This window comes from Cryptotermes secundus, unplaced genomic scaffold (genome assembly GCF_002891405.2).
Source record: "Cryptotermes secundus unplaced genomic scaffold, Csec_1.0 scaffold183, whole genome shotgun sequence".
Lineage (NCBI taxonomy): Eukaryota > Metazoa > Arthropoda > Insecta > Blattodea > Kalotermitidae > Cryptotermes > Cryptotermes secundus.
In genome coordinates this window covers 1,053,478-1,066,604 of record NW_019729899.1, presented here as the reverse complement: position 1 = coordinate 1,066,604, position 13,127 = coordinate 1,053,478, and positions in this window count along the sequence as shown.

Genomic DNA, 13,127 nt, shown 5'->3' with positions numbered 1-13,127 from the left:
GAAGGAAAGATAGATGGGCGGATAGAAGTGACAAGAAGACGAGGAAGAAGACGTAAGAAGATGCTGGATGACCTTGGGGACAGAAGAGGATACTGTCATTTGAAGGAGAAAGCTCTAGATCGCATTAAGTGGAGGAATTGTTTTGGAAGAGACTGTGCACCTGTCGTCTGACAGATTACTGGTGAATGAATGAATATTAATATTCTTTATGTTTAAAACTGGAAACAGTAAGATGAATCGGAATTCTTAAATTATATCTGGAAATTACCATGTAGAAGGAATCTTTGTCAGAAGTCACTAAGCACAGAAACATACGACGAGGTTGTATAATTATTTATAATTTTTGTTAGGCTCTCCATAGACGTACACGCCTAAAGACATATAAGCACGTCAGTTTACTCCGAAATTTCTTGTTACGCTTCTGTAATCTATGGAAGTAGAATTTTGAAAGTTTTAAACTATATCGTTTGTCGAGGTGTTGGAAAAGTTTCCGCGTTACTGAGCAATGAAAATTGGCAAAGCTTTTGCAGCGTTTCTGCTTGACGCAGCACTTTGACGTGCGACAAATTCTGCTACAAACAAATTACTGGAAAGGGAAACATGACAGCTTCTTTAAGCACCCAAAAGGCAATAATTTAGGACTTACTGGAAGGCACACTTCTGAGTAGAAATCATTACCTGAAATCAGTGATTGGTTGGAGACACTAATGTAGAGTTCAAAATAATTTCAAGGCCTCTACTTCCTGTTTCATGAACCGGATGGAAACGAATTGCACAGCAAATGGAACAGTAAATTCAAAAATGACCATCAGTCTCCATACACCCTCATGGCGTAGTGCTTAATCCGCTAAGCACTGGGACATCTTTTGCCAACAGTAGAAATACAAATTAGAGGTACAATGGATAAATGTGTACTTTAAAAATATTTAATTTTGAAAAAATGTGACAACGAAAGACTATTTTGTATAATTAGAATATTGTAATATCAGTAGTGGTGATTATAATGTAGCACAATCTGTACTGTGGCTGTACAGTCGGAGAATCGGGGTTCGATTCCTGGTGGAGGGTGGAATCTTTCATCCGTACTTCTGTGTCCAGAGAAGTTCAGTGAAGTCGTAAGGACGACTTTGCCTTAACTTGTAGGCTATAGATTAATAATGATAATGGTGATAGTAATAATAATAATAATAATAATTATAATAATAACATTATGTAACATCTATTCATGTCGTGTCTCCAGAGCAAGACAAAGTCCTAATTGTGCGTCGTAATTACTGACGAATCCGTCGAGAATTTAATAGTTCATGATCTCCGTGTCGCCATTATCTTAGGGCGAAATTAAATTCCGTGAATTCTTGCTTAAATTAAGTTCGCAACATTATCTCCCTAAGCCCTTTCAAAGTGCCTTTATCTATGAATGTTTACATGACATACACGTGGTTTTAGCCGCTGTCTTGTAAGGCTTATGTATATGACGAGACTAGCTCTCTCTCTCTTCAATGAAACTGCATAGAATTGAGATATTTGTGAATAACTTTTTCTAAAAGTATATTAAGTGCCGGTCACGGTAGTCGAGCGGTCTAAGGCATGTACTGTCTTCGCTCGCTTGGAAACCGGGATCGTGGGTTCGAATCCGACTCAGGGCATGGATGTTTAGTTTGTGTGTGTAGGTGCGTTTTTCTGTGTTTGTGTACAGGTAGAGGCCTTGCGACGAGCTGATCACCCGCCCAAGGAGTCCTACCGAAGGTGTAAGATCTAGAAAAACCGAAGTGAACGGAGAAGTTCATGGAGGTGGGCCTAGGCCCACTGGGGCTGTAGTGCCAATGGGGGGAAAAAGTATATTAGAACCTAACAGAAACAGTAACAAAAGGTTGGAGAAAATTACATAACACGCGTAGGATAAATACATACAACACTCTGATTTGTAAACATGGAGAGAAGAGACCATTTGAAAGACCAAGTGTAAAGGGGAGGATAATATTATATTGAAATGAAAAAAATGTAACTCAAAACAATGTCAGTGTGTACCGAATTGTCAGCGTATGCCACATGAAATGGACAGCCCTTGCGTTTAGTTCAAACAAATCGTAGTGTCCCTATATAAAGATTTTTTTTTATCTAATAGTCTACTGAAAGCAGGCCCTGAGAAACAGCAGACTTTCCTCGACGCTTATACTGAAAAATCAGAATAATTCTTGACCAGACCAAACTGTTAACTGTTCAAGAAATATTCAATTTTGTGAATTGTATTAATCACTTTGTCATTTCCAAGCTTATCTGTGAAAATTTCTGATTAAGAACATCGTGGGAAACAGCTGTGCCCCCGGTATGTGTTGCTAAAGAAATTTCGGGACACGCTCTCAGAAAAGAGAGAGGTAGGGATAGGGGAATTTAAGGGGGGGGGTAGAGAGGGGCACGTGCGTATGCCAAAAACTGATCATACCTCTGTTTGATACAGAGAACAGAAACTCTACTCCTCTTTTTCTTATTCTTCTTTACATTCCCTAGCTCCAAGCAACTGACACTTCTCTGAAGAATGTATATTCTTCGATCTTCATGAATGATTTGACGTCACACAACGTTTGACAGGCGCCTGGAAGGAGAACCATGATCGATAAGACGATGCATTATTTGTGCCCAATTTGTCGCCTTAATTGGAATGCTGGTATTTGGGTGAGCACAGCGGCCATCTGCAGCAATTTCTCCGCATTTTTCTGGCACAGTGGCTGTCAAGAGCGGTGTTATGTATTAATACAAGACCAACACTCACAGCGCTGCAGACATCTGACGGTGTTTCCGATTGGAAACAGTAGCAGGCAACAGCAAGACTGCACGTAGCCAGAGTATTTGCCCATGAGGCTGGGCTGACATTTTCATGGATATTAAATGAAGTTTTGGCAGGTTCTAGGGGGAGGAAAAGGGGTGGGGTGTTAATTTTAACTTTCCGCCCAGAAACAACGCAACACTCGAATCTACAGGGGCTCGGAAATAGGAAGGGTAAAATAGTACGGGGCGAATGAGGGGTGGGGTTGAGTGAACAACCCATAACCACAATAATTACCTAGTGTATGAAATAAATTGTGGTATGGTATACAGCCATAGTAATAAATATATCATGTATAGGAGGGAACATTGGAAAGAGGGAGCAGGTAGGCCTATGGACTTGGATGCATGTTTAAATAATTGAAAGCTTTGAACAGCGAACGGTTGCTTCATGCAGTGCGTGATATCGCGTAATGTTTAGGTTTGCGGGCGGGATGCTATAGACAAATATTGTGTATGTAAAGCTATGCTATGATTTTTTAATTACGCAAACACTTTGATTTTCTGCGTACCGACAATTTGTGTCCGATATAAAAAAAGAGGGGGTTTCATGGCACAATAAAATATTAGTGTGTTGCCTCAAATTCGTACTAACTCTGTCATAAACAATTATGAACAGTCTGTAGGCAACTTATCCTGCATGTTGTAAATCGGTAATTCTCTTGATTGGGACAATTTTTTCGGCTCCCTTTGTATTACGCTGACAGACCAAACAGCTTTAAATTAGGTATACTTGTATTTTCTTTCATGTCTGTTCGCTAAACCTTTTTCACAGTATATGTCATTTTATATTTATACCTGTACTGCACGATTAAAATTCTAGTGGTAAAAGGAGGTAATCCTTAGTAAAACATAAGTAGTGAACTGCTGATTCCTAATTCAAACTGGTTTCTAAGAAGAAGCATCAAAGGAAAATAAATTCTAGATATTTTACCCTATTGGTTCGTCAATTGCATGGAAAAACATAAATTTCATTTAATTACTTGTGTACTTAAATAGGCATAATCTCATAACAGCCGGTCACGGTAGCCGAGTGGTCTAAGGCATGTACTGTCTTCACGCGCTTGGAAACTGTGATCATGGGTTCGAATCCCACTCAGGGCATGGATGTTTAGTTCGTGTGTGTGCGTTTTTCTGTGTTTGTGTCCAGATAGAGGCCTTGCGACGAGCTGATCACGCGCCCAAGGAGCCCTACCGAATGTGTAAGATCTAGAAAAACCGAAGTGAACGGAGAGTTTCATGGAGGTAGGCCTAGGCCCACTGGGGCTGTAGTGCCAAGGGGGGAAAAAAATCTCATAACATCCTGCTCAGGATAGGAACCAGTGGAGGGCTCTTGTGAACACGGTAATGAACCTTCGGGTTCCATAAAATGCTGGGATATTCTTGAGTAGCTGCAGAATTGGCGGCTCTTCCAGAAGGGCTCAGCTCCATGAGTAAGTAAGTAAGTAATTTCATAACATCGAACTGAGTAAAAATATTGGTTCACATTTGCGCTGGACATTCTCCTGTGTCTCAGAGTCCCAGCTTCAAACTGTTGCTTGCTGGTAAGTCTCTTTCATTTTAGAAAACAGAGGGAACGCCCTGGATGTAAACCTAGACCCTTTGCATATAAACCTGATTCGAGCAGTCTTACATTTTATGAACATCTACGCACAAGTCCAGCGCGCTAACCCTTTAGTTAAAAGACTTCTGAATTCTATTACAAACTGTTACAACCTAAACAGACCTACAGCCTAAACTACACAATATTTATATTGCAGTAGTGGAAATCTGCTTTATGATTCTGTCACGAAGATTAATAAGAAAACTTTGCAAAGCAGTTTTCCGTATTGTTGAAATTACAGCATCAATAATAACGCAATAAAATTTATCCATTATTTGTATACAGTGGCCGTCTTGTAGTGCACTCCATTTCACCTGTCACTTCACAACATGTTTCGGCAACATAGTGCCATCATCAGGTGTCCCAATTACGTCAATCTATTGCATTGCCTGCCCTCATATATTTTCACAACACCATTTAAAAAGTATTTAAAAAGTCCGTATTTGTCAATTATGATAAATTTACACTCGCTAAAACTTGTTAAGATAATTCATCTTATTTGTCTTAATTAAAACTTGCATGTGGTTCGTTCACTACGGGGTCGTTTTTCTTATTTTCTGTGTAAACCGCGTCTTGTGATGTGTGTTCCCTTCTTAGCTGCGAGTGTTGTAATACTGTATACAAATAATATACAAATAATGATGAAAATCAGTGCAACAGGACGCTAAAATATAACAATAAAATTTAAATAAATAAAATTTAGATATTGCGTAAACTGACGTGTCGGAGGAAAGTATCGTCTCCATCTTCAGGGTAGAAGAAAAAATCCGAGCAAGAGGAACCAGCGTAAGTAGGTGGCTGCAGACTGCAGCGATACCTTCCTCCGAAACGTCGATTACACAATATCTAAACGGCACCACATCCCAGAAGACGGCATTTTTCATAGCCACCGCCGTGAAAACCTCGAATCTTACACAGGAATTTAATTTAATTATTATTATGATGATTGATGGACTTACTACTTCAGTACAAATTAAAAGTGCGAATTTATTAACAATCACACTCCTTCAAATTCGCATAAAATGTGACCGCACTGTACTTACGCAGATGCAATTGCTTATCGCCGTCAGACAGCTAAATATAGAACGTATAAAATAACCGATCATCCCTTTCTATCGCCTTATATCCACCTTATATACGTATATATTTACAAACTTATGACGGCATTTTAATTATAATTACGCGTTGTCCAAACGAGGTAGACGCTATATAGAGAGTTGCGTGGCATGGCGCGACGCGGCTTCTCCAAAGTGTTTAAGAGTTAAAGAATTTCTTTGTCTTCGGGGACGTTTCGTCATGTGAAACATTCCAGAAGGAATGGATGATGTAATGTAGCTACATTTGTGATGTGATTGGCTGAAGTTCGTAATCCTGGTATTCACCGTGGATTGATAGCCAATCAAACCAATGCAGGGCGTGCATTGCATCACGGTAGTATTTTAGCGTCACGTCACGCAACTCTCTGCAGCGCGAATATTCACTTACTAATCATCACCTAAGCAAGACGTTGGTCCGCGTCCTTCTTTTGAGGACCAGACAAAAAAAATGCAGACGGTTCACTCCTTATGGAGGCCGACACGTGACGACTTACTTCTTGCTTGTAAACAAATTGTAAATTACAGGTAAAAGCAATGGCCCGACTTTATTATACGAGTATAGTGTAGTTAAAAGTGGGAAATGGTGTAGTGTACATCTACATAAAAAAGTTAATACACTGTTAAGTAACTTCACGTGTTAAAAGTTATTTGTTCTTACGCCTGCCGGAACAAGACCCATGTAAGACCCTGAGAAGACTCAGAAGTTCTCCAATGTAAGTGGACGTACGCCGAGTGTCTACGGAAAAGTGAGTCAAGTGACTCCCAACGCGTGACATAAGTTCACACGTGTAAGAAGACTGTTACAATGGGCCCGCCATTATGTGGTTTTACATGATACAAAACATTGCATTAATAAATCTGAAAGTTTTGGAATACCTATTACAACAGCACTTGAAATTACTTCAGTGGAGTTTCGATCTCACCTCAAGAGGTCGTGGTGCGCCATGTTGCTATTACCTACAACATGAACTTAAAAATTAGATCTTCATTGGGTCCTAATGTCATACTGTCCTTCCAAATTTCATGAATATCAGTCAGTGATTAAAAAATTTATAATGAGTGATGCACAGCACACGCACAAAGAGCACGGTGAGCTTATAAGCCTAGTTTTCTCCCTTACGGAAGGAAAGTACGTTAAAAATGACAACACTCTTGTTTGCCTAGCCAGAGATGATGATAGCGGGAAATCAGAGCACTTGGAATGGAACAAGACGCATCATGGCCCCACAGTGGCAGTAATACCAGAGTCGCACATTCTAATTAGAGGCCGGGTCGCTTTGCCTACACGGATTTCATTACAGCAGTTAGGTAACCGCGTGTTTTAATCAATGACTCCTCCACTTGGCGTAATCCTCGTTAACGGGAACAATAAGCCACCTTTGGAGCGTGCAGCGAAGCGAAGCATGTAATATATAGCGAGATTAAGGAAACAGGAAACAAGAAACAGTAAAAAGAAACATACAGAACAAAATAAAAGGAGGAAATAAGAAAGAACAAAATAAAGAAAACAAGAAACGGGAAATATAAACAATGAAGGGAGGCAAGACAAAAACAAGGAAAGTTTAAAAGAACAAATGAAGAATTCAGCTTTTCCTGTAGAACTACACGCTCTTCCTCCGCGAGTTTGTGTACCTCATTTAACTCTTTGTTCACTTAATGCTGATGAAAACCCTATAAAGGAACAGTAAAATGATTGACTTTCGGGACATTATCCATCGTCCCATTTTTGTTTAAAAAAAACGTTTTTGACATTTACAGTCCGTCTCCGTCCTGAGGTAAACAACCAAATCGATAACGCTAATCCCTACTTCCCGACAACAGAAACAACACGAGGCAGGATACATAAATCAATCACAACACAAAATATCTGGGGGAGTTAAGAATATTTTTTTTAAACGCCACATGCATGAGGCCTTGCACCAGTGGCTATGCATAATGTCACGGCTAGAATCCGACTAGAGTATAGGCTGAAACCATAGAGTAAAATTCTAAATAACAAATTCTGAACAACAGATAACTATAAAATCAATGACAGGGTATAGTCTATCGACTTTTAAATTCATATGTAAGACAAAGATAGATATAAATATGGGCACAAGAAGTGCAGATTAAGAACAGTTCAAATTTATTTATTCTTAATATTATTTCATAATATTTTGTGATTCACGTAATTGAAATAATTGGAGTTCTTTATCTGAATAATCTCCTTTATTCACACTTCGATCACCATATCATATCATCATGACGGAATACTTAGATACTGAATAAATACTCGTAATATATCACTCGCACACTCATGGAGCTGAGCCCTTCTTGAGAAGCCGCCAATTGTGCAGCTACTCAAGAACTTCCCAGCATTTTACGGAACCTGAAGGTTCATTACCGTGTTCACAAGAGCCCTCCACTGGTCTCTATCCTGAGGCACATCAATCCAATCCATACCATTCAATCCCATCTAAGATGCATTAAAATATTGTCCACCCACTTACATCTTGGTCTTCCTTGTGGTCTCTTTCTTCCTGGCTTTCCCACCAATATCCTATATGCAGTCCTCTTCTCCAGAATTTGTGCTACATGCCCTGCCCACCTCATCCACCTTGAATTAATCATTCTAATTATACGTGGAGAAGAGTACAAATTATGAAGCTCCTCATTATGCAGTTTTCTCCAACCTCCTGTCACTTCATCTCTCTTCGGTCCAAATATTCTCCTCAACACCCTGTTCTCAAACACCCTCAGTCTATGTTCCTCCCTTAATGTCAGAGACCAAGTTTCACACCCATAAAGAACCACGGGCAAAATTATAGTTTTGTATATTCTAATGTTTATGGACGAGAAGACAAAAGGTTCTGGACTGAATGGTACCAAATATTACCCGAATTCAATCTCCTCTTAAATTTCCTTCTGAATCAAGTTTTGATTTGTTATAGTCGTTCCCAAATATCTGAACTGTGCCACATTTTCAAAATATCTGTTACCTATCTTTATGTCATGATTTTGCCCTGCATTCTGGTGACGAGAGAGCAACATGTACTTGTTTTTTCCGAGCTTACTCCTAGACCAGCCTCCTTACCAACGTCAATTAGAGTTAGGTGGGTCCCTGTCACCACGGCATGGCGCATCCTCAGGCTGAGGATGGAGGAGACGCCCTCCAGGTATGGAGAGTAGCTGCAATATATGGAATAAGTAGCGTCGGACAGCCGGCAAGGGGTGGTTCTCCAGCTTGGGGGTTGGTCGTGGGGCTAACAACTCCTCACCTTAAAAAATTACTTTGTTACGAAAATGAAGTTTCTTCCTTTATGGTCTCTATGTTATCTCCCAATAGATTCACATCATCAACATAGTACAGCAGTTGATGTGTCCCAATTAACTTCAGTCCCACAAGGTTTTCCTGGACCTTCCCAATAGCAGGCTCTAAACAAATGTTAAAAAGCAGTGGAAATAAAGCATCTCCTTGTTTTAGGCCACTCTGGATAGGAAAATTATCAGACAAATGTTTACCCCTAAGGGATTTACTATGCGTTTCATTTAAACACAATTTAATCAGCCTAACTAGTTTCATGGGTAACCCAGACTGTATGAGAATGCTGTGAAATACTTCCCTCCTGACTGAATCACAGGCTTTCTTGAAGTCTACGAATAGCTGATGTACTGTCTCATTGTACTCCTATTTTTCTCCGGTATTTGAAAAATGCAGAATATCTGATCAGTAGTTGATCTGTCACATGGTCAGCGCAACGGTTCCCCACGGACGTTAATCTCGGTTTTCTAGACCGGAGCCGCTATTTCCTTGAGACAGCTACTCAATTATCTTCACGGGGCTGAGTGGACCCCGTTCCAGACCCACTACTTCTCAGAAAATCCGGTATAGCCGGGAATCGAACCCGGTACCTCTGAATCTGTAACCAAGAAAATCATGATGACAGCTCTGAAGATTATAGCGGTAGCACAAAACACTGAATGTGGTGCACCTGAAAATTGTGGTAATGCTCGAAACCTGAATTACCACTTGATGAAATTCTCTGTGTATTCTTCACCTTGTAAAATCCATTAACAGCAGTTCGACTGGCAGTAATAATGCAGTACAGATATCTTAGAATTTAACTGTTGCACGTGTTACTTTTAGACATGACATAACGAAGCAACCTACACGTTCATCTCGAAAACCTGACGTAGAGATCGAGTGGTCAACAATTCTGTTCCTTCTGCGGGATCCAGCGGTTAACATGTCGGCCGGAAATCATCTATCATATTTCATGGTTTTCCTCAGACCTATCAAGCAAATGTCAGGATAGGTCAAGGCTGCTTCTTTTACAATTCATCATTTGTAAAAGTCCCACAATACAATGCTAAAGCTGGAAAAGCTTTGTTAAATGTAGCAAGAATCAATATAACGTGTCCCCTGATTCTTATAACCCCTCGGCAAGTGGTTCACCGAGTTTCCAGCTAGTACGGAAGAGGGCAGCAGAGAGCAGGAAATTTAGGGAGGGGAGGGATCAATATTTTACGGCCTCGCATCTGGTTCGGTCTGTTCCTGTCCGGTGTCGACGGCTCTTTCCGACGTTTTGAAAATCGGTAACAGATGTCACGATATGTACTAGCATCACTGCTGGCTGGACGAGAAACAGACATCCATTTACAACTGCGAAAATTACAACGCCGTATGAATTACTGCATGGTTTGATCGAGCAATCTAGTGATACAGTACCGCTGTTTACGAAAGACTATTAAATGTCACCTCCCTATGGAGTCCAAATGGAGATTGGTCACATATCCTGTTTCGCCATGGTAGTTCAGGTAGCTGCCCAACAGGTGGCAGTCATATTGTTTTGAAATAGGATGCACAGAAATTCTGACAGTGTTTTTACATACTTCGGTCGAATTTTGTTTTGCTACCTGTATTCAGCTGTCAGTTTCATTCATAGAAGCAGTTGTTAGTTCTTGCGACTCACGAAGTGAGAGCGATTTCTTCTTAGAAACTAGTTATTATAATTATTATTATTAGAGGGGGTGGGTTTTCCCATGCACTTGGACCAGTTATTGGTCCATTGTACGTCCCCCTTTAATTTCTACTGTCCCCATACCCTACCGGTACTGGTGCGTCCTATCAGCCCCGTTCAGCCAACGAGGTCGGCCGTCGGTACCTGATATTTCCCCCATCTACCAGGGGCGTTGGGAACTACTTGGGCTGGAAATTAGAAACTAGTTGCTGCAGTCTTTTAATATCCTTGGTTTTCTATACTCTCGTTTACAAGCATTCTACACTTTTCTCTCGATATTTCAAATTGTGATTTGTTACCAGCAGAAATCAATTGATGCATGGAATGAGTTAAGATCGGCGAAGAAGCGATCATGACCCAGTTGTTGGAACACTGACACGTCACTGATGTGAGGTAGTGCCGCATGCTGATTGTCATATAAATCGGAATACGCATTGTACAATGGATACAACCCCACCAATGCATTTTTTATCCTTATTTTCCTATTTTACGCAAAAGTCAATTGGTTTCATACTATCACCGTGCAGTCTTTCCGTGACTGTGTCTCACTGTATCACCATTTGTACTTCCGAACAAATTAACATGATTTTAAGAAGTTTTGTATCAAGTTGCGACATTAATACCCCCCTGAAATGAGATGATAGATATAAGACCGTGCAATTCCCTGAAAGAACTTTCACCAGAATACTCGACATTGTATTCTGGAAGATAGAACTGTTCACAGCCACCGTTGTGAGGACCTCACATCTTACATAAAGCTACCCTTGTGCCGGTAATTGTTTTGTAAAATGTAAACTAGCAACATGGCGATCATGCGTATCTTTTCATACAGCTGTCAATTTCAGTTGGACATCCAGTGAACCACTGGAGCTAGGAATATGACGTATGACATAATCACACTTACAAATTCTGTATCTGTAATGTTCGTTTTAATATCATAATGTTGTTTCATTCTCTGATTTTCAAGCGGACAATTTCCCAGAAGTTTTCCTGCCACAATTATATTTACATGTCTTCTTCTATACATTCGAGGTACGAACTAAACCCTTCGCAACCTCCACTATTTTAACCACCCGATAATACGTATCTACCTACCACTCGGCGCTACAGCCCTGGGTGAGCCTTGGCCTCCTCTACAACCAGTCTCCACAACCAATGCGTGTTGCCATAAGAATAGATCCACGCATGATGGCCCGAGGCTGGTTGTTACGTTTCTGAACAAAATTCTTTTTACAGGATGAGGTTGTTAGCCCCATGCCCAACCCCCAACCTGAAGGACCAGGGTATCTCTCTTAGTCTGGACTCTACCCTTTGACCTTTCCGGCATGGGTGAGCCTACTGGTAGTTAAACTACTGCCGGCATAGCTCTCCAGGTCACAAGAGTCACGCAAGCCCCACCACCACGAAAAGATTCAGACACCTTTGCGGGAACCATCCGATAATATTAATATAAATAACGAGTGTTCATGTTACGTATATGCTCCGTTCTCCATTTCTTCTTTCCTAGAAGCAAACCCCCCCACCCCCACACACCCGCGTGGAGGAGAGTTAGAATACCTCCACGTCAGTCTTGCGAGGCGTAGAAGGCAACGAAAAGGGAACCCGGTGGCTGGCGGTATACTTGAGCCACCCTGTCACTGCGGGACATACATATAGAGACCTAGTCCTCCGGGTTGGGGGTTGGGCGCAGGGCTAACAACCTCGCTCTGCAAAAAAAAAAATATTATTGCGAAATCCAAAGAAGTGAAAACCAAACGGTCTAATCTTCTAAGGAAGGCTATGGCTCAAAAAGGGCTGTGTTGCCATTGATGATGATGACGCCAGTCGTACTCTATTTTCCGATACGATCCATATTGTATAACTATAGAGACGAATTAATATCGAGCCGTATGGTGTTAATAATGCCTTTATGGTATACCGTGTTTAATTTTGGTAAAGGTGAACACAGTGTAATCGTCCGGATAACACGATATCAGAAACTGTGTCCTGCAGGGGAGATGCTTGTATATAAAAGAATGTAAGAACCAGTGTCCAATTTATGTGCTATTGAAATCTGTATTTAGCCTCGTTCCCACGAGTATGAGAACCGGTCATAGGCTCATTATACTAAATCGCAATCCATTGACTTAACAAGGGGTGGTTTCCTTTTATTTCTGCGTGTCTCTGCCAAGGGTAGAGACATTCCCTTCCCTTTGCAGGTTGGTTAGGGTCTCTAAAAGAATTATTTTCTACTGCCGTCTTGTTAATGCCCTCAGGGAGACCTGGTCCAGACTTTAGAGATCTCTCCGACGCGAGTGAGGGCGAAAGTGGCCTTTATTCGCTAATGTGCAAAACGATTACGTCATCATTTTTGGCGAGACAAATCCCTGTAGTTACTATAGGATTCAGACGATGGTGTATAACACACTGATATATTGGGTTTTTGGACTTTATCCATCGTCCTGGTTTCTAAGATAACTAATAAAAACACGACGTTTCGGAAACTGGGTCTGTTTCCGTCCTCAGGTGAAGGAAAACACCTATTCTGCTGGGTCCGGTTTTCCTTCACCTGAGGATGAAAACAGACCCAGTTTCAGAAACGTCGTGTTTTTATTAGTTATCTTA